This window comes from Oratosquilla oratoria, chromosome 44 (genome assembly GCF_046742065.1).
Source record: "Oratosquilla oratoria isolate Oo_2021 chromosome 44, ASM4674206v1, whole genome shotgun sequence".
NCBI classification, from domain to species: domain Eukaryota; kingdom Metazoa; phylum Arthropoda; class Malacostraca; order Stomatopoda; family Squillidae; genus Oratosquilla; species Oratosquilla oratoria.
Window position 1 is genome coordinate 11,040,696 of NC_134820.1, and position 22,252 is coordinate 11,062,947.

Below are 22,252 nucleotides of genomic sequence, written 5' to 3' on the forward strand. Positions count from 1 at the left end.
GTAAAGATTAGAAATATAGATAAGAGCAGCACAATGGAAGGTGAAGATAATAATTTCTAAGGATTTAATGAGGGGGAGGGGATACCAACCTCCCCCGATTAGCAAGACTAGAGGAAAAACTTGAAAAAATGACCGAACATTGGGAAAGTAGGTTCGGTAACATAGCAAAGATTGCCAAGAGAGTTGAAAAATTGGAAGAACTAGAGAAGGTGAACAAAAACTTAACTAAAGAAATAGAAGAATTAAAAAGACAGTTAAAAGAAGTAAAAGAGGAAAATGAGGAATTAAAGAGGAATAATAAACACAATAAAGAGGCCATAGCAAAAGAAGCATAGGGTTGGAAAAATCCAAGAAAATAGTAAAATTGTATTTACTGACATAATAAAACAGCAAATGAAAGAACAAACTTAAGACTCAGTTATTAAAGTGATGAGACAGAAGAAGAATATAGTAAGAGACTTAGCAGATAAAAATAAATGTATAATTATATTAGGAATGGAAGAGAAATATAACCTAAATAGAACCACAAGAATCAATGAGGAAAAAGAAAAAGTAAGCAGTTTACTAGAATTAGTTCAGGAAGATGAACCTGAAATCATGAAACAAATTGAAGATATGTTTAGACTCGGAAAGTATAGTACAGATAAGACCACACCAATTATGATTAAATTCAGGTCACAAACGACGGCAGAGAATATCTTAGCTAAAACAGGGAAACTAGCAGCAAGTAAACAATATAAAAAGGTATGGATAAAAAGAGAAATGAATAAAGAGGAAAGAGAGGAGGAAAAAATGAAAAGACATGAACCTAAGGAAAAAAACGAGATGATAACAGAGTCAGAAAAAGAGAAATTCTATTGGAGAGTAGTGAATATGAACGTAAGGAAATACGACATATTAGAGAAAAACAAAAGGGAAACAGAGAATACAATGGAAGTGGCAGAAAACTAAAAGTGTCTTACACAAATATAGATGGATTAATAACAGGATTGAATGAGCTGAATGATTATCTGAAGGGAAAAGAACCGGACATAATGGGAATTGTAGAAACAAAATTAAAAGGTCCACTACCACCCAACAGTGTAGGACATGATGCATATAATTATTGGATTAGAAACAGAGAGACAAAACAAGGGGGTTGAGTTATGTTCCTGACTAACAAGAATATAAACGTGAGGTGTGTCACATATGGAAAGAATAGAGATGATTATGATCGAAGTGGAAGACAGAGATAAGAAGAGCAGAAAGTTTTTGATAAATGATGTGCCTCCAAAAACAGCCTCATGGGAAGAGAGTGAACATAAAAGTATGTTAGAGGACACAAGGAGAACATTAAATAAGATAATGGAAGATGGAGGAAGAATAGTTATGATGGGCGACTTTAATTGCAAAGAGGTCTGCTGGGAAGAGATGACAGTAAAGGGTGGAGACGACTCATGGGGAAATGTTCTACTTGAGATGATTATTGACCATACAATGACACAGTGGATACAGGAGAACACTAGGTATAGAAATGAAGAAGAACCATCGAGACTAAACCTAATAATCACATCTGAACCTAGAATAGTGGAAAAGATTGAATATAAAACATTAATAAGTAAAAGTGACCACATATTGATTGAAATAGAACTAAATGAGGAAAAATACATGAAAAGAAATGAACAATATAGAAAAGGAAGAATGATGTATGAAAAAACAAACTTTGATGAAATAAGAGAATAATTTAAAAAAGAAAACTGGGAATGAATATACAAAGAAGAAACAACAGTGGAAGAGAAATGGAATATTTTGACAAAAAATTATACAAAAAAAAGAGTGGAAAAGTAAGTCCCAAGACAAAAATAAGAAAAAGAATATGTAAAGTGCTGGTACAACAAAAGTTGTAGGGAGTTAAAAGACAAAAGAGATAAAGCTTGGACCAAATGGAAGAAAAACAAAAGACCTGAAAAATGGAAAATATATACTTGTTATAGAAATGAATATGTACAAGTGTGCAGAGAGGAAAAGAGAAAATATGAAAAAGATGTCATAGAAAAATGTAAAGATCAACCAAAACTATTTTACAGATTTGTAAACAACAAACTGAAAAACAAACAAGATTTGGAGAAATTAAGACAAGGAGGAGTTGAATACACTGAGGAAATGGAAATGGCGGAAATTATGAACAAACATTTTAAATCAGTGTTTACAAGGGAGAACATACAACCTGAAGAGATCGAATGGAAAGAGAAAGTCCCCCCTATGAAAGAAATAGAAGTAATAAAGAATGAAATAATGAAACACTTGAGTAATCTTGATGTCAGAAAATCGCATGGACCAGATGAAATAGCAAACTGGATTTTGAAAGAATGCAGGAATGAACTGGCAGACAAAATGCATAGCATAATAAACAGTTCCTTGAAAGAAAGAAAAGTTCCAAAAAATTGGAAAAAAGCAAATATAGTACCTAAACATAAAGGGGGAAATAAAGAAGACCCTACCAACTATAGACCAGTCTCTCTAACAAGTACAATAGCAAAAATTTGTAAAAGAATTGTCAAAAGTAGATGGTTAAAGTATTTAGAAAAAACAACGTGCTAAATCCAAGGCAATTTGGATTCAGACAAGGACGATCATCCGTCACCAATTTAATATGTTTCTTTTCAAGACTAATAGATATAATACAAGAAAGAGATGGATGGGCTGATTGTGCATTTTTAGACCTAAAAAAAGCTTTTGACAAAGTACCACATAAGAAGTTGCTTAAGAAATTAGAAACTGAAGGAGGAATACAGGGCAAACTGCTTAAATGGATGGAAGACATTTTGCAGGAAAGAAAAATGAGAGTAGTGATAAGAGACAAACACTCAAATTGGGATGAAGTAATAAGTGGTGTTCCGTAAGGAACAGTTCTGGCCCCAATAATGTTTGCTGTATGTATTAATGATATGGATGAAGAAATTAAAAGTTATATGAGCTTCTTTGCAGTTGATGCAAAACTATTGAAAAAAGTGAAAACGGAAGATTATGAGTGATCTAAATAAAGTCTGGGAATGGAGTAGGAAGTGGGTGATGGAGTTCAATACTAAGTGTAGTATAATGGAATTTGGAAAAAGCAAAAACAGAATAACAGGGTCATATAAATTGGGAGAAGAAGGAATAAAAAAAAAAGTTGAAAATGAGAAGGACCTGTGAGTCATTGTTATGAACAATATGTCACCTGAGAAACAAATAAATAAGATTTTTGGTGAAACTTATAATTTAATAAGAACAATCAAAGAGGCATTTACATACATGGATGAAGAAATGGTGAAGAAAATATTAATCACTCTGATAAGACCAAGATTGGAATATGCAGCAACGATGTGGTCACCAAGTACAAAAATGTATATAAAAAAAAAGCTTGAAAGAATACAAAGAGCAATTACAAAATTGGCATCAACACTCTCAAAACTATCGTATGAAGAGAGACTAGCAAAACTTGAGCTACAGACACTAGAGCAAAGAAGAGAGAGAGGAGATTTGATAGCTATTTACAGAATCATGAAAGGCACAGAAATTATTGATAGAGAGGACCTCATAAAGTAGGATGATAGAAATACAAGAGGACACGGAAAGAAAATCAAGAAAGACAGTGTGTGCAAAAACAATATATGGATTTAAAAAAGGTTTAGATAAAATGAGATATGAAGACGGGACACCACGAGAATAGCTCCCCTTCCCGTAAAATACAACTAGGTAAATACACACACACACACACACACACACACACACACACACACACACACACACACACACACACACACACACACACACACACACACACACACACACATATATATATACATACATATATATATATATATATATATATATATATATATATATATATATATATATATATATATATATTTATATGCGAGCGTATATATACAGTAGATATCCTACTCGCCACGTGTCTATCACTCCCCCGATATACTGTATCTTCCTTTCCCCCGCCATATATTTTCCCTCTTTCCTTTTTCCACCGCCATTCCCCCCTCTCTTTCCCTGTACTACCTCCATATATTTCTCTCTCACTCCTTTTTTGCACCGCCGTATCTCTCTTCTTGCTGGCCCCTGCCGCCTCTCTCGCTCTCCCGCCACATACATATCTTTCTCTCCATCCCTCCCTCCGCCATCTTTCTTTATCTGGGTCTCGCTCTCTTTACCCCAGGCATATATTCATGGCAGTGGCGGATCCAGTATATATATATATATCTATATATATATATATATACATATATATATATATATATATATATATATATATATATATATATATATATATATATATATATATATATATATATATGTACACACACACACACACACACACACACACACACACACACACACACACACATATATATATATATATATATATATATATATATATATATATATATATATATATATAGATTGGTGGGGGCTAACCTGAATTTTGTAAATATAGATGACACTTATACAGAGATGTACTCTATGGCACGAATACTATGGTTTAAAATATGAATTGAAGCTTATGTTCTCACTTTGTTTTTTCGGAATATTGGGCAAAAGTGACATTTAATCTTACAATTTAAAGATACCCTCAGTGATGTGTTGAATATTTGTAAAACTGCTTCCTGCAATGTACCGGTGTACACGTGGCAGATTTCTCGACCTCTGCAATGAGGTAATGATTATTTTTTTAGGGGGGGGGGGTTCAGACCCCTAAGAACCCCCTACCCTCCACACTGGATCACTGCTTCATGGAAGTGAATGGAATGTAAGACAAACCGTTGGAATGTATGGGCTGTTCGAAACCTTAGTTGTTGTTGTTGTTGTTGTTGTTGTTGTTGTTGTTGTTGTTGTTGTTGTTGTTGTTTTAATCTCGACTAGGATACGGGTTACATGCTTTTAAGGAAATCATGGCCACAGGGAGTTTATCTGATGCCTCTGTCCATGACCAAAAATAGCCAGAGAGACTGTGGTATTTCCATACGTTCTGTTCTCACATGCTTGATTCCTGTATACATAACCATTGTGTAGTAACATGCTGATTGTCAGATGATAAACTGTAACAAAACATATCGTTGCGTGTGAACCGTGGTCTAATCGCAATGTACATATACAGGAGAGTTCATTTGAATCACACAAGTCTTGTATTTGACTGTCGTGGATTGATTATGTTCCCCATCTTCCATCAACTTTATCGTACCAACTGATAACGCATTTTGTTACCAGTGCACATCTAATACCACCTTTATTACACCCGTGGCTAATGATGAAAATACAGTGAATGAGCTGGTAGAATTGTGTGAAAATAGACATTATGGACGGTGTCCGTAAGGCTCATGTTAATTTGCATTAATGGTAAGTTTCGACCCTTTGGAAGACAATTGTAATATCCACTTGGTTGAAAGGTTGCCAACTACCTCTTAACTACCTTGAAATGTTTCGCAATAGTGTATACTATACGTTTGTCCTCACTTTTCGACAGGTGAGTTTTCTTTGCCGGGCAAGCTAAAACGCAAATTGAAACACATACATTTTTGTAAAATTGAGTCGATTCAAGTATAGACTCAGTCTCCATCCATTGGAAGACGTTCGAAACACCTGATCAGTGGATCGTCTTGATTCTATGGTTTCGAATAGGCCTCGCCTCACTGTGAGTCTGTGAGACAGAGTACGAGAAAGGATACAATCGTTCAGAAGTAGAAGTAGAGTGTGTGGAAAGAAAGTGTCAGGTGAGTTGCTATAATTTCATTGCCAAAATTTGTACAGTTCGAATATCGTGTCAGGAAGAAATATATTAGAATTTGTATTTGACCTGGATTTTACATTATATTAAGTGAATTTAACAACCATGTGTCGTGAATTGGATGCGTACATTGTAACATTCTATGGTTTTCTGGGTGGGTGTGCGTTTGTAATGAACTATTTGCGTATGTGTATGAGAGGTACCAAGTAAAGAGAAGGAAAGTTAAGCATAAGATAAAGGAAGTAAAGAGGAGAGCAGATGTGAAATGGGGTAAGAGTATGACAGAAAATTTTGAAAGTAATAAAAAGATGTTTTGGAAGGAAATTAAAAGAGGAAGAGGAGGCGAGTCAAGTAGAGAAGAAACATTCCGAGTTGAGAGTTCGTAATGAAAAGACGTGTGTCTCTACACTCCTACTAACTGCCTTTGGTAGCCTTACTTGCGACTGTAGCCCGCCGTGGTTTTTTAAAATCAGTCAAAAGTGAGGAGTACTGCAACGTTCCACCCATTCTATCTTTCAGTGGTGGCATATTGCGTGTTCAATATAGGTGACACGTCGTGTATGAGAATTACGTACCCTGCAATACCCTTTCACGGCTCCAGGCCCGAAGGCTACGGGCGGGCTACATCAACCCCCTCCTCCACCTCACACGACCGCTCCCACATCATCCCCAAATCAACCCCCTCCCCCATCATCTACTAGAGTTAAGGCCCGGGCAGGAGTATTATCTCCAGCAAACATTAAGAGTAAAGAAAAGGTAAAAGGTGCAGATGGAGAGATGATAATAGAAGAGAAGGCAGTGAGAGGAAGGTGGGCAGAGTATTTTAGGGAGTTGCTAAATATGAAGGAGGATAGGAAGGGAAATGTAGTTGTAGTGGGAAGCGCTAAGAAAATGAGAGTGATGAGTGAGGAAAATGAAGGAGAAATAGGGAAGGATGAAGTGAAAGCAGCTGTTAAGATGATGAGAGCAGGTAAAGCACGATGGATGCCATGCAGAATGTCTGAAGAAAGGAGGTACAGTGATGGTGGACTGGCTGGTGAGGTTTAAGAAAGGGTAGAGTGCCGGAAGACTGGAGGAGTGCCTGTATAGTTCCGCTTTACAAGGGAAAGGGGGACAAGTGTGAGTGTAGTAGTTTCAGAGGGATCAGCTTGTTAAGTGTAGTTGGGAAGGCTTATGGGAGGGTCTTGATTGAGAGGATTAGGAGAGGAAGAGAGGGAGTAATTGGTGAGGAACAGGGTGGATTTAGGACAGGTAGGGGTTGTGTAGATCAGATTTTTGTGGTAAGACAGATATGTGAGAAAGCTATGGGAAAAGGTGCAAACACACTGTTTTTCTGTTAGGAGTTTATTGCGTAGGTCTACACACAAGTATGGCAGGAAATGATCTCTCAAGCAGATGCTAGGGAGGCCTAGCCTTGGGCATGAGCACGCTCTCCAGGCAAAACAATGCAGACAACACATCTAGGTATATACATAAAAGTATAAAGAAACAAGAGAACAATTACATATAATGAGGAATATGTATGCAAAATGGTTAAGGGTAACATTATACTAAATACCTTAATGCTATGGCACGCAAAATTGGCATAGACGCATACGCCTGTAGCGTACACCTAATGACGTATATATAATCGGTTATATATAGGGCACTTATATGATGTAATGACTACATAGGTTTACTTATACAAAACATTTACAATAAATATATGTTGATATTAGTACTCATGTATAATTAAGAAGTATTACATATACAATAAAGGAGATACATATACAATAACTAAGTAAGGAAGGAATTGCCACAAAGGTAAGGATGTTTTTTGGGGCTTTTATGGATCTGAAAAAGGCTTACGACAGGGTAGACAGGAAGGCACTGTGGGAGGTACTGTAGATATATGGGATAGGAGGAAAGCTATTAAGAGCAGTCAAGAATTTTTAAGAGATTAGTAGAGCTTGTGTTAGGATTAGAAATGGAGAGAGTGAATGGTTTGAGGTAAAGGTGGGACTTCGTCAGGGATGTGTTATGTCACCCTGGCTGTTCAATCTTTATATGGATGGGGTGATGCGAGAGGTGAATGCAAGGGTAGTGGGTCATGGATTGGAGATGGTTAAAGAAAATGGAGAAAAGTGGGAGGTGAGCCAGCTGTTGTTTGCTGACGACACTGCGCTTGTAGCAGGATCAGAGGAGGGATTGAGGAAGTTAGTGACAGAGTTTGAGAAGGTGTGTGAAAGAAGGAAGCTGAAGATAAATGTGGGTAAAAGTAAGGTGATGAGATGTACAAGGAGAGAGAGTGACAGCAGGCTGGAAGTGAGCATGAAGGGTGAAAGACTGGAGGAAGTGGATAGTTTTAGATACTTGGGTGTTAATGTAACAGGAAAGGGAGGAGTGGGGGTGGAGGTAGAATGTAGATTGAGAGAAGCGAGTAAATGCCTTGGTGGATTAAAAAGTGTAATGAGAAATAGACATCTGGGAATGGATGCTAAGAGGAGATTATATGAAGGAGTGATTGTGCCAACAGCACTGTACGGGGCAGAAACATGGAACATAAGAGAGGAAGAGAGAAGGAGTTTGAATGTGTTTGAGATGAAATGTCTGGAAAGTATGATAGGGGCTACTAGGCTAGATAGAGTGAGAAATGAGGAGGTGAGGAGGAGAAAAGGGATGGAAAGGAAGCTGGGAGATAGGGTTGATGAAAGAGTATTAGGATGGTTTGGACACATGGAAAGAATGAGTGAAGAAAGATTAGTAAAAGAAGTGTGGAAGGCAGAGGTGGAAGGAGTGAATATGAAGGGGCGTCCTAGGATGAGATGGAAGGATGGGGTGAAAGGGACATTACAAAAGAAAGGAATGTCTGTTGAGGAAGGATGGGATAGGACAGAAGATAGGGGTGAATGGAGAGGGGTTGTGTATAGATGATGCTGTGATGCATGAGGGGAAATGGGTGGGGGATGTGGGTGAGGAAGTATGTATGAGAAAAGAATTGACACAGCCCGAAGGGATTTCTCCCCGTCTTCTCTTTTTCTGCATGAGACGGAGAGGGGAGTCGCCGAATTTATGAAGCGCCGTTGCTTTGGATGTGCTGTGTCTTGCGACACTGCTTCTGACCCAGGGTAGTGGACAGGATGCAGGGATGACCCGTCATCCAGGAGGTGCCAAGATAAGAGGGAGGGAGGAGGGTGGAGGGGAGTGGAATATATAGGAAATGGAATGGGTGGGAGTGGTTTCTATGGCTTTTTCTTTTTTTGGCTACCCCCCATGTAAGGGGGAAAATCCTTTGGTGTATGTATGTATGCATGCATGTATGTATGTATTTGCGCGCACGTATGAATATGAATTATTTACCTATTTGTATCTTACGGGAAGGGGAATTATGCTCGTGATACCCGTCTCTATATCTCGCCATGTCTAATTTGTCCTAGTTCGATCGTGTATTGTTTTTGCACACACCATTGTTTCGTCAAATGTGTTGGATACATCCACCACTGGGAAGGCTGTTCTTTTTCAGGTCCCTTCTATAACTACTTTTTGAGTTTCCTTCCATGTCCTCTTGTTTCTCTTATCTCAATTTAGTAAGTCTTCTCTATCCAGGACTTCTATACCTTTCATATTTCTGTAGATGGTCAACAAGTCACCCCTTTCTCTTCTTTGTTCCAGAGTCTGTAATTCTAGTTTTGAGAATCTGTCTTCATATGACAGTTTTGATAGTGTTGGGCCATCTTCGTAGTTGCTCTCTGGATTCTCTCAATTTTCCTTGTATTCTTTTTAGTATTGGATGACCATAGTGTCGCTGCGTACTCCAGTTTTGGCCCTAATAGTGTGACTAGTATTTTCTTTACTATTTCTTCATCCAAGCCACTTATTACTCCCAGGTCTTTTTCAGATTCCACTTTCTTTACTTCCTTTGGACCAATTTTATATTGTCCTTATATTCATTTGTTTTCCCCAATTCCACTTCTCACCTCTGACTCCATTCCCAACATTCCTAAACCCTATTCAGATCTCCCTGCAGTGAGTCAGTCCGTTTCAGTACTCTCTTTAACAGTTTTGTGTCGTCTGCAAAGAAACTCGTGTATCATTCGACATCCTCGTCCATGTCATTCACGTAAATAGCAAACATTATTGGAGTCAATACTGATCCTTGTGGAACTCCATTAATCACCTCTTCCCAAGCAGAACTTTTCTATCTGAGTACTATCCTCATTTTTCTTCCACGCAAAAAGTACTCCATCTATTTCAGTAATTTATCTTGTATTCCTATGATTTCCAGTTTTCTTAATATTTTTTGTGAGGGACTTTGTCAAAAGCTTTTTGTGGATCTAAGAACATCTGTCCCTTTCCTGTATTATATCTAGTAATCTTGAGTAAAAAGAGATAAAATTTTAGGTACATGATCTTCCCAGTCTAAATCTGAATCGTCTCGGATTTAATATATTGTTCTCCTCCAGATGTTTTATCCATCTACTTTTTATAACTTTTTCACAAATGTTGGCTACCGTACGTGTTTGTAAGGGAAACTGTTCTGTAATTTGTTGCTTCTTATTTCCTCCTTTATAAATTGGTACGATATCAGTATTTTTCCTTCTTCTAGTGAGCAACTTATTATGTTACATATTTTGTCTATTAGTTCTTTACATTCTTTTAGTATTCAGTTTTCTATTCCATCCGGGCCGTGCGATTTTCTGATATTAGGGTTCATTATTTGGTCCATTATTTCTTTCCGTGATACTGTTATTTCCCTCATTGAGGTTTTACATTTTCTCTTGTGAAAACTGATTTGAAGTGCTTACTCATGACTTCAGCCATTTCTGTATCCTTTCTATGTTCCATATTTCCTTGGCGTAGTTTCACTATTTCCTGTTTGTTTTTTAGTGCATCATTTACATATCTATAGAATATTTTTGGTTGATCCTTACATTTTTCTATTAGGTCTTTTTCATTTTTTTTCTTCCCTGCGTATTTTTACATATTCATTCCTTTAATACATATACTTGCCACTTTCTATTATTTTTTTTCTCCATTTTTTCCAAGCTTTCGCTGCACTTTCTGTTGACCAACATTTAATATATAATTTTCTTGCTTTTGCTTTGGGACATATTTATCCAATCCTTCTTTATATATTTTCATAGAATCACCCATTTTTCTTCCACTTGTTATTCTTCATTGTAGAATTTATCCCTGTTCACTCTGCGAAAAAATCCTAAGTTTCTCAAAGTCCGTTTTACTATACATCAGTCTTCCTTTTCTATGTTTTTCATTTCTCTTTATATATATTTCCTCCTTTGGTTTTATCTCAAGTAGTAATGACTCGCAGCGCAGTGATATTGAAATTATTTCAGTCCTGGGCGGGATTCGAACCCAGACCTCCGTAGTGGCAGCCAGGAACTCTACCAACCGCGCCATCGAGTCATGTGCGCGCGCAAATGTGTGTATGTGTGTGTATGTATTTACCTAGTTGTATTTTACTGCTTCTGACCCAGGGCAGTGGACGGGATGCGGAGGTGACCCGTTATCCAGGAGGTACCGGGATGGGAGGGAGGGAGGAAGGTGGAGGGGAGTGGAATATATAGGAAATGGAATGGGTGGGAGTGGTTTCTATGCCTTTTTCTTTTTGGCTACCCCCCATGTAGGGGGAAAAAGCCTTTGGTATATGTATGTATGCATGTATTTTATGGGAAGGGGAGCTATGGTCTTGGTGTCCCGTCTTCATATCTCATTTTATCTAGACTTTTTTTAAATTCGTGTATCGTTTTTGCACACGCCACATTTTCATCCAATTTGTTCCAAATGTCTATTACCCTGTGGGGAAAGCTGTTCTTTTTCAGGTCTCTTTTATAATTGTTTTTCTTTATTTTCTTTCCGTGTCCTCTTGTGTCTCTACTATCCCATTTTATTTTATACTCTCTATCAATCATTTCTATGCCTTTCATGATTCTATAAATAGTTATCAAGTCTCCTTTCTCTCTTCTTTGCTCTAATGTCTGTAGCTCAAGTTTTGCTAGTCTCTCTTCATATGATAGTTCTGAGAGTGTTGGTGCCAATTTCGTAATTGCTCTTTGTATTCTTTCAAGTTTTGTTATATATTTTTTGTACTTGGTGACCACGTCGTCGCTGCATACTCCAATCTTGGTCTTATCAAAGTGACTAGTATTTTCTTCACCATTTCTTCATCCAGGTATGTAAAAGCCACTTTGATTGTTCTTATTAAACAATGCGTTTCTCCAAAATATTTGTTTATATGCTTCTCGGGATATATTCATAATAATGACTTCCAGGTCCTTCTCATTTTCTACTTTTTTATTTTTTCCTCTCCCAATTAATATGACCCCACTATTTTTTTTTCTTCCAAATTCCATTATGCTACACTTCTTAATATTGAATTCCACCTCCCACTTCCCACTCTATTCCCATACTTTATTGAGATCACTCTGTAGCGACTCACAATCTTCTATAGTGTTCACTTTTTTCAACAATTTTGCATCGTCCGCAAAGAAGCTCATATAACTTTCAATTCCTTTATCCATATAAATTAATATATATAGCAAACATTATTGGGGCCAGAACTGCTCCTTGTGGAACTCCTTTAATCACTTCATCCCAATTGGAATGTTTGTCTCTTATCACCACTCTCATTTTTCTTTCACGTAAGAAGTCTTCCATCCACTTCAGCAGTTTGCCCTGTATTCCTCCTGCAGTTTCTAATTTCTTAAGCAATATCTTATGTGGCACCTTATCAAAAGCTTTTTTCAGGTCTATAAATGCACAATCAGCCCATCCATCTCTTTCTTGTATTACATATATTAGCCTTGAATAGAAACACATCAAGTTTGTGACACATGATCTTCCTTGTCTAAATCCAAACTGCCTTGGATTTAGTTTTTTTTTTTTTTTCAAATGCCTTACCCATATAATTTTGATCATTCTTTCACAAATTTTAGCTACCGTACTTGTAAGAGAGACCGGTCTATAGTTAGTAGGATCTTCCTTGTTTCTCTCTTTATATATTGGTACTCTTTTCCAATCTCCCGGAACTTTTTTTCAATGAACTGCTTATTAGACTATGTATTTTGTCCGTTAGTTCGTTCCTACATTCTCTCAAAATCCAGTTTGGCATTTCATCTGGTCCATGCGATTTTCTGACATTGAGATTACTCAAGTGATTCATTATTTCTTTCCTTGTTACTTCAATCTCTTTCATAGGGGGGGGGGACTTTCTCCTCCCACTCGACATCTCTAATTTGTATGTTCTCCCTCGTAAACACTGATTTAAGATGCTAGATCATAATTTCTGCCATTTCTATTTCCTCTATTTCTTCTTATCGTAATTTTGCTAATTCTTGTTTGTTTTTCAGTTTATTGTTTATAAATTTATAAAATAGTTTTGGTTGATCTTCACATTTTTATGACATCCTTTTAGTATTTTTTCTTTTCTTCTCTGCACACTTGTACATATTGATTTCTATAACTAGTATATATTTTCCATTTTTCAGGTATTTGTCTTTTTTCCATTTTATCCAAGCTTTATCCCTTTTGTCTTTTAACTCACTACATCTTTTGTTGTACCAACATTTTACATATCCTTTTTCTTGTTTTTGTCTTGAAACATACTTTTCCATCCCTTCTTTATAATTTTTTGTCAAGATTTTCCATTTCTCTTCTGTTGTTTCCTCCTTGTGTATCCTTTCCCAGTCTGCTTTTATCAAAATATGTTTTTTCCATACATCAATCTTCCCTTTCTATATTGTCCGTTTTTTTTTTCATTTGTTTTTCCTCGTTTAGTTCCAGTCCAACCAATATATGGTTACTTTTCCTTATTGGTGTCTTATTTTCAATCTTGTCCACTATTTCAGGTTCTGATGTGATTATTAGGTCCAGTCTCGATGGTTCTTACTTATTTCTATACCTAGTATTCCCTTTTATCCATTGCGTAATTGTATGTTCTTTAATCATATCAAGTAGTACATTTCCCCATAGGTCGTCTCCACCCTTTGATCACTGTCATCTTTTCTCAGCAGATTTCTTTACATTATGGTATGGTATGATATTTAGGCCAGTGGCCAGGCACTGGGACCGAGGAGGTCATTCAGCGCCGTCATGACTGATTGGTGAGGAGTGGGTAAAAGATTAGAATTTTATAAGATATGAAATCATTAAATTTGGTTAAAAAATAAATAGATAAAAAGTAGAAGTAAGTAAAATTGTTTTGATAGAGATCTAAATTTCATTGAAAAGATCTGTTTCTTTTAAAAATCCAAAAAGTTTATCAATATCAGCTTCTTCACCCAAAATCTCTTTGAGAGATTTTGAGTGGAGATTGTACTTCGTCTTTATATTTAAAAACTTTGGGCAGCGCACCAGAATGTGCTCAACTGACATCAAAGTGCCACAATGAGCACACTCGGGTGCACCGCCGCTATCCAGGATGAATTTATGGGTTAGGCGGGTGTGTCCAATCCTTAATCTGGTTAAAATAACCTGCTTTTTGCGGTTCAAGTTAAAATCAGAGACCCATGGATTTATGGAATTTCTAATATTTTTATATTTCTTATTATTAGCTAAAACTGGGGAAGACCATTGCTCTTGCCATTTGTTTAGAATATGGGATTTTATTATTCTTTTCATGTCAGAATGTGGTATCTTGGTATTTGGCATGTTACATTGTGCAGCTTCCTTTGCTTCCTTGTCAGCTAGTTCATTACCGTGGATTCCCACGTGTGATGGAACCCAGCAGAAATGAACCTCTTTGTGTCGGCAGGAAATATGAAATAGCCACTCCTGAGCTTTTTGTATTAAAGGGTGAAAGCTATTAAAACAGCTAATACTGTCCAATACACTCTTTGAGTCACAATAAATTACAAATGCATCTCCTTTGGTTTCATGTATTACTTTTAAAGCATGATTAATTGCTGTTATTTCTGCAGTAAATATGGAGGCCGAATCAGGAAGTTTAGATAAGTATGATGTGTCATCATGGATGACAGCATATCCAACTCCATTATTCGATTTGGATCCATCAGTATAAATCTTTGTGTGTTCTTCATGTATTTTATCATGTTCTAAAAATATAGACTTCACCTGCTCAATGGGAGTGTTCCTTTTGGTTACCTCTATAGGGCATTTTGATATTTCAGGGGTAATCCAAAGGGGAATATGTGGATGGCCCACTTGAAAAACGTTCTGGGTCTTGATAGATATATCTTCTACTTGTTCATTCATTCTGACTTGAAGGGGGTTTTGAAGATCTAGGACCTTTAAAATCATCACCATTTACATTTTTGATAATATCAAAGGCAGGGTTTTTACAGTCTGTCTTGATCTTAAATGAAAGTCTTAGTCCTAGTTCCTCTCTACGAAGGTCAAGTGGCAGTTCACCAGAATCTACATAAATGGTTTCTACTGGTGATGTTCTAAATGCCCCTGAGCATATTCTAAGGCCCATATTATGAACTGTGTCAAGTTCCTTCAGTCTAGTTTTGCAAGCGGAGGAATAAATTTGACAACCATAATCAATTTTGGATCGGCAAAGAGTATTGTATAACATTAGCAGTGATCTTTTATCTGCTCCCCAACTAAAGCTAGATATAACTTTCAAGATGTTCAATGATTTCCTGGTTTTTGTCTTCAGGGTATCAATATGGCTGGTCCTAGTCAATTTTGCGTCAAAAATCATGCCAAGAAATTTTACCTCTTCTTCATATAGTAAAATGGTTCCATTTAGATTTAAGGTTGGAATTACTTCTCTTCGTCTACGTCGAGTAAAATGTATAGCAGTGGTTTTTTATGGTTGAGATTTTAAAGCCCCATGAGTCAGCCCATTTACTAACAGCATTAATTGAATTTTGTAAATGCTTGCAGGCTGAAGTAGCATCATAGCTTGTACAATAAATTGCCAAGTCATCCACAAAAAGGGAGCTCTTTACAGATGGTGCAATTTCTTCTAAGATATTATTTATTGCCACAGCAAAACAAATGACACTCAAGACACTTCCTTGGGGGACACCCTCCTTCTGAATAAATGGTTTCGAGAGACTATTGCCAACTCTAACCTTTAATAATCTATCAGATAAAAATGAGTTAATGAATCTCAGCATATTACCTCGGATGCCTATTTTATTTAGTTGTTGGATAATTCCAAATCTCCAAGTTGTGTCATAGGCTTTCTCGAGATCAAAGAAAACACCTATCGTTTGACACTGTTTTGAGAATCCTTGTTGAATTTGGTTGGATAGTCTCAGCAGTGGGTCCAGCGTGGATCTGTTCTTACGGAAACCAAACTGGTAGGGTGAAAGTTTGTTTTCAGATTCTAAGTACCAAACAAGTCTGGTATTTATCATCTTCTCCATTAACTTGCAGACACAACTGGTTAAGGCTGTGGGCCTGTAGCTAGATGGATCAAAAGGATTCTTATTGGGCTTTTTGATAGGTATTATAATGGCAGTTTTCCAGCTTTTAGGTAATATACCTGTCTCCCAGGTTCTGTTGATGATTTTTAAAAGAAAGGTCTTAGCATCTTCTGGGAGATTCTTGATCATTTCGTATAATATTGTGTCTTCACCAGGGGTTGTAGTTTTTGTGCAGGAAAGAGCTTCTTTAAATTCTTGTAGGGAGAATTTTACGTTATAGATTTCTCTGCTATTTGAGTTGAGATCCAGAGAAATCTGAGCATTTTGAATTTTCTGAGATTCGGGTGAGTGATTTTCTGGACTAGAAATTTTGGAGAAGTATTCACCTAAATTTTCTGCAACGTCATATGGATCTGTAATGAGTGTGTTATTTATTTTAAGCGTAGGTAGAGGTGAGGGAACGAACTTGCTACTAAGTTTTCGCACTTTTCTCCACACTACGCTCAAAGGGGTTTTAGAGTTAATTCCATTTATGTAGTGAAGCCATGATTCTCGCTTTGATTTCTTGAAGTGTTTGCGCTACCTAGCAAGAGCACGTTTATATATAATCTTGCTCTGTGTTGAACCGCTATTTTTGTATTGTCGGTAACATTTTCGGGTTATCTTTCTCAGTACTCCACAGGTTTTGTTCCACCATGGAACTGTAGGTCTACCGGGTTTCCCTTTAGTTTTTGGAATAGCAATCTCAGCGCTTTTTAAGATTGCTTCAGTAAGAAATTTATATGCTTCTATATGACTGTCAAAAGTTTCAAAATCTTGATCTAAAATTATGTTATTTTTATATATATTCCAGTCAGCTTCCTGAACCTTCCATTTAGGGGGACATTCTGTTGGGGGTATTTTTGACATACTTGAGATGGATGGGGAAGTGCTCACTTCCATTAAGATACTCATTGACAGACCATATAAAATCGAGATGAATGGAGGATGAACATATACTTAGATCAATGGCACTGGTTGTATTATTGTGAGTGTTATGGTAAGTCATGGATCCATCATTATACAAGGTGATAGGATTATTGTCAATAAACTTCTCAATTAATTTCCCCTCAGCATTTAATATGCTACCTCCCTAGAGAGGATTATGAGAGTTGAAGTCACCAAACAATAAAAATGGGCTTGGAAGCTGGTTAGTTAAGTCTTGTATGTCATGTTCTGTGAAACCACATTTAGGTGGAAGATAAAGAGAGCATATAGTAATATTTTTATCTAGCATAGTTTCAACAGCCACAGCTTGCAGAGATGTCACAAGATTTAAGACTGTGTGTTGTATTGATTTATGAATTATTATTGCTGCTCCACCATGGGCAATATCTCCTGGAGGAGGGGGCGAATGGTATATAGAGTAGTTTAATCCAGGATTATACGAGTTATTGCCTATCTTTGTCTCCTGTAAACAAATTATTCCTGGATTAAAATCATGTAGTATGATCTTTAGCTGTTCAGATCTGGCTCTTATTCCTTTGCAGTTCCACTGTAGGATATCTTTGAATTTGGAATAGGTTATTTTTTCCCTCTGACAGACATACTTCCCTTAGAGGGAGTAGTTTGTTGGGGATTAAAGTTTTTCTGTAGTCTTTTTATCTTGGAAGGTTGAGATTCTTTCAGCCTTTCATGAGTACTTGATAGGGGAAGGTTCTCAAGAAGATTTTTCGGGGATGCATGGGAGTTGGTAGACTTCCCTTGGCAGTCTGGAGAGACATTCTCCACATTTTCCATCTTGCCAGTAGTTTGGGGAAGCGGTATGGAAGTAGTATCTTCAGGTGTAGTATTATCTGTTTCCATGAGTGAGTCAAATGTATTGGAGGTATCACAATCAGTTTGTTGTGTTCTCTTTGTTTTTTGCTCTCTTTTTGACGGGTGGTTCTAGGAATCCATCAGTCTTCAGCCCTGTCGGTTTGTTTATTTTTCATTGTTATTATTTTAGATTTTGTTTCTAGTTTCAAATCCTTTTCTTTTTCATCAAATGATCTACTATTAGGTGGTATATTCTGAGTTTTTTGCTTAGCAGATAGGTTGCTGGTGGTTCGAGGGTTGTTTTGTGAGCTAGCCTTTTTAATTTTTGAATGGTTATTAGGATCAGGCAAGATATTATCATGATCCACACTATTAATAGGGTTTGCTGTAGCACTAGTGTTAGGTATTGGAGTCTGGGTTTTGGGAATTCCAGTTAAAACATCCTTGTGCGCGACAGTGTTACGATTTGACAATTTATTTTCTAATTTTATTTTCATTTTCTTTACTATGTCAACATAGGTTGAGTTGGGGTTTCTATTGGCTCCCATTAGTTTCCTCTTTGCATTGCCAATACTGATATATTCAGAATTGGCTATTTCGAGGATGTCTTGTTCAAATTTAAAACGTGAGCATTCCTTAGATCTAGGAGAGTGATTACCAGAGCAATGGAGGCAGTATGGAATGTTTGTACAGATACTGTCTTCCCTATGCTCTTCAGAACATTTGTCACATTTTTTGTTATTGTTACATTTTGAGATGATATGACCATATTCTAAGCAGTTGTAACATTGAGTTGGGCGTTGCTTATATTTCTTGACTCTGAGTCTTGAGTGTTTGATGACTATTACATCAGGGAGGACTGTGGTAGAGAAGGATAAGAGGATGGAGTTATTATTTCCTCTTAGCTTTTTTATTTCATGTACATTTTCAGGGCACATTTTCAAAATTTCTTCTTCGGAGAAATCATATAGGTCTTCAGAGAAAATAATGCCCTTGCAGGTATTGAAGCTCTTATGGGGTGTTATTTGCTTTATGTTGCCATGATTGGTGGGTCTGAAGTTTGATAGAAGCTTGGCTTGGGTATCATTATCTGCTTTTATCAGGATACTCTTGCCATAGTTCTTTAGGTTTTCATAAGGGACAGTACCTATTTTATTTTCAATACATTCTGAGGCTCTCAAGAAGTTCTCCCTGTCCTCTCTGTATGTTGTAACGTACCAGAGTATGGCAGGAGACTTTCTAGGGGGCATGCTTTGAACTGTTTCTTCTTCTTTTGGAATAAAGTTGTATTTCTCATTTTTCAAGTTGTCTATATTAAATAGGCGAGCTTTGATCATGGAATCATTCACACGGTGGTTATTTAATCCATTCAATGCTTCAAGTGCAGATTTATTTTCATTAAATACTATGTAGCAGTCATATGAACTACCATAATTTGAAAGTTTCAGTCTGATTCGTTCCACTCTTCCATATTTCTTGCTTAAGAGGTAAACCTCTTCATAATCAAGAGTCAAGCAAATATTTGAGCAGAAAAGTACTCTGCTCTTTGGATTACCACCAGTAATTTTATCACCCTGGTGTCCCGGTGATTTCTGTTGAGTGTTCAGAAGAATGATCCTTAGGTGGGCTGGAGTCGTTATCGGAAGAAGCTGGGGTTGCAGGGAGTTGGTCCGGTTCCGAGTTCGAGCCAGGGTCGTTATTATCTATGGGTTTGTCTTGACCGCAATGAGGGTGACCTTACTGGGGGCGGTTCCCCAGTCAGGTAGAAACGAGGCAAGCTATTTTTAGGGCACCTTTTCTAGCCCCCTCCCCATGTGGGGTGAGCAGAGTGGATCCTGAACAGGGCTGCTCAGTCATGTGGGTAGCTACCGAACTGTGTTGTTGCCTCAATCCCAACATAAGAGCGACTTTTCTTGCCCACATCGCCTATGTGTAGTTCGTGACTAGAGGCTCCCAGAGATCACCTTCTCCTGCCCCCGTTGTCACTAGCCATCGCCACAGGGCTTTCTTTAAAGTGATAATGAATGAGGGGTTGATGTGGTGAATGTCTGTGAAGCCGCTACTGAGAGGGGCAGCTGAAAATTAGGTCGGAGGGAGGGGACAGCAAGCAGAAGAGAAGAGAAGAGTGGAAAAGGAAGTTTAAGAGGAAGCCCTGTGCGGGGAAACAAGAGCCCCGCCCGGGGATCGGCATTAGTCGCCTCTTACGACACGCAGCCGACGTGGCGGGGGCTATATTCTATACTACACCCCCTAGCCCCAGGGGGTTTCTTCACAATTAAAGTCACCCATTATAACTATTCTTCCTCCATCTTCCATTATCTTATTTAGTGTTATCCTTGTGTCTTCTAACATATTCTTGTGTTCTCTCTCTTCCCACGAAGCCGTTTTAGGAGGCACATAATTTACCACAAACTTCCTGCTCTTCTTCTCCCTGTCTTCTATTTCCATCATAATCATCTCTACTACATTCTTTCCATATGTGACATTCCTCACATTTATATCCTTCTTAGGAGCATAACCCCATCCCCTTGTTTTACTTCTCTGTTTCTAATCCAATAATTATATGCACCATGTCCTACACTGTTGGGTGGTAATAGACCTCTCAATTTTGTCTTTACAATTTCCATTATGTCCGGTCCTTTTTCCTTCAGGTAATCTTTCAGTTCATTCAAGCCTGTTATTAAGCCATCTATATTTATGAAAGACACTTTTAATTTTCTGTTACCTCAATTATGTTTTCTTTTTCCCTTCTGTTTTTCTCTACAATTAAACATTTCCTCACTTTCATATCCACTACTCTCCAATAGAATTTCTCTTTGTCGGACTCTGTTCTGTTCTCGTTTTTTTTTTTTTTTTTCTAGCTTCTAGTCTTTTTGTTTTCTCCTCTCTTTCCTCTTTATTCATCTCTCTTTTTATCCATACCTGTTTGTACTGATCACTTTTTGCTAGTTTCCCTGTTTTTGTTAAGATATTCTCTGCTGTCATTTGTGACCTGAATTTAACCTTAATTGGTCTGGTCTTGTCTATATTGTATTTCCCCCTCGTATTTGTTCAGTTTCTTTCCCTATTTCTTGTTCCTCTTTTTGAACTACTTTTAATACCTTGTTTACTTTTTCCTTCTCCTTTACTCCTGTACTCCTACTTGGATTACGCTTTTCTACCATTCCTAATATAATTATACATTTCTTTTTATCTGCTAAGTCTCTTACTATATTTTCCTTCTCTCTCGTCACTTTAATAACTGTGTCCTTAGTTTGTTCTTTCATCTGTTGTTTCACTATATCTCTAAATTATTTTTTTGTTTTTGTTCTCTTGGACTTTTTTCCCAACCACTTACCTCTTTTACTATGGACTTTTTATTCTCTTTATTCTTCTTCTTTAATTCCTCATTCTCATCCTTTACTTCTCTTAACTGTCTTTTTAATTCTTCTATTTCTTTAGTTTGGTTTGGATTCTCCTTCTTAAGTTCTTTCAGTTTATCAACTCTTTCTGTAACTAGTGTTAATTGGTTAAACCTAACCTCCCATGGTTTTTTTTTTTTTTTCTCTCTCTCTCTCTCTAGACTTACTAGTTGGGGGAGGTTGTCATCTCCTCCCTCATTAGATCCATAAAAGTAATTATCTCCTCTTTCCATTGAGCTGCTATTATCTATATTTCTACTTTTAATACCTCTGCTCCCCTGTTCTACCTCGTCTGTGTGATCTGCACACCTTTTGTTGACACCTCTTCTAATGCCCGGGGCCCGTTCGTCCCCTTCCTAATTTTCTTCCATTTTCCTCAATAATTTCTCCCCCTCTCCCTTTTCTTCACCTGCCCACTACACCACGTCACTACCAATACAACACAGGTACTCCCTCGTCGCTGTAATCCACGACAATTGCGTTTTTTTTTTTTCGGAGTTCCAATCTTCGCTGTCAATCCGACGTGTGTGTGTGTGTGTGTGTGGTGTGTGTTTTGTATATAACTAATTGTAATATATAGGAAAGGAGAACTCGTCTCCTACTCTCCAATTTATCTTACCTAGTTTCAGATTCTTGCGTGTGTGTGCATTTACTAAAGTGTTTAGCCATTGGTATTATAGGTGTTAAAAGATGCCATTTTATGGAATATATCAGTGCTACTTCTAGAGCACTAGTGACAGTTAAAACAAATGTAACAAATACGGGTTTATGAATGGTACTGATACTTGAAACCTGAAAGAAATTTATACATTATACTGAGGACAAGTAAATATTGAATTTCAAAATCTACATTACGTTAAAGAAAAAGTAAACAAAAACAAAACTTTGAGTCATTTTATATTTCTGTGGTCCGATTGTAAATTTCTGAGAACAGAAGATGGGTTGTTGTTGTCGTC

At 37.2% G+C, this 22,252-nt stretch overlaps 1 protein-coding gene across 2 annotated transcripts in view; it reads left to right on the forward strand.

The window, feature by feature from the left end:
- The first annotated feature begins 5,478 nt into the window (after nucleotides 1-5,478).
- The window catches only part of LOC143022242 (uncharacterized), a 71,659-nt gene continuing 54,885 nt past the window's right edge, over nucleotides 5,479-22,252 (forward strand). Inside the window, exon 1 of one of the 2 annotated variants that reach the window (XM_076180370.1) lies at nucleotides 5,479-5,500. The gene's annotated coding sequence lies outside the window, so the exon portion shown is untranslated. The other variant, XM_076180369.1, reaches the window with a different exon arrangement.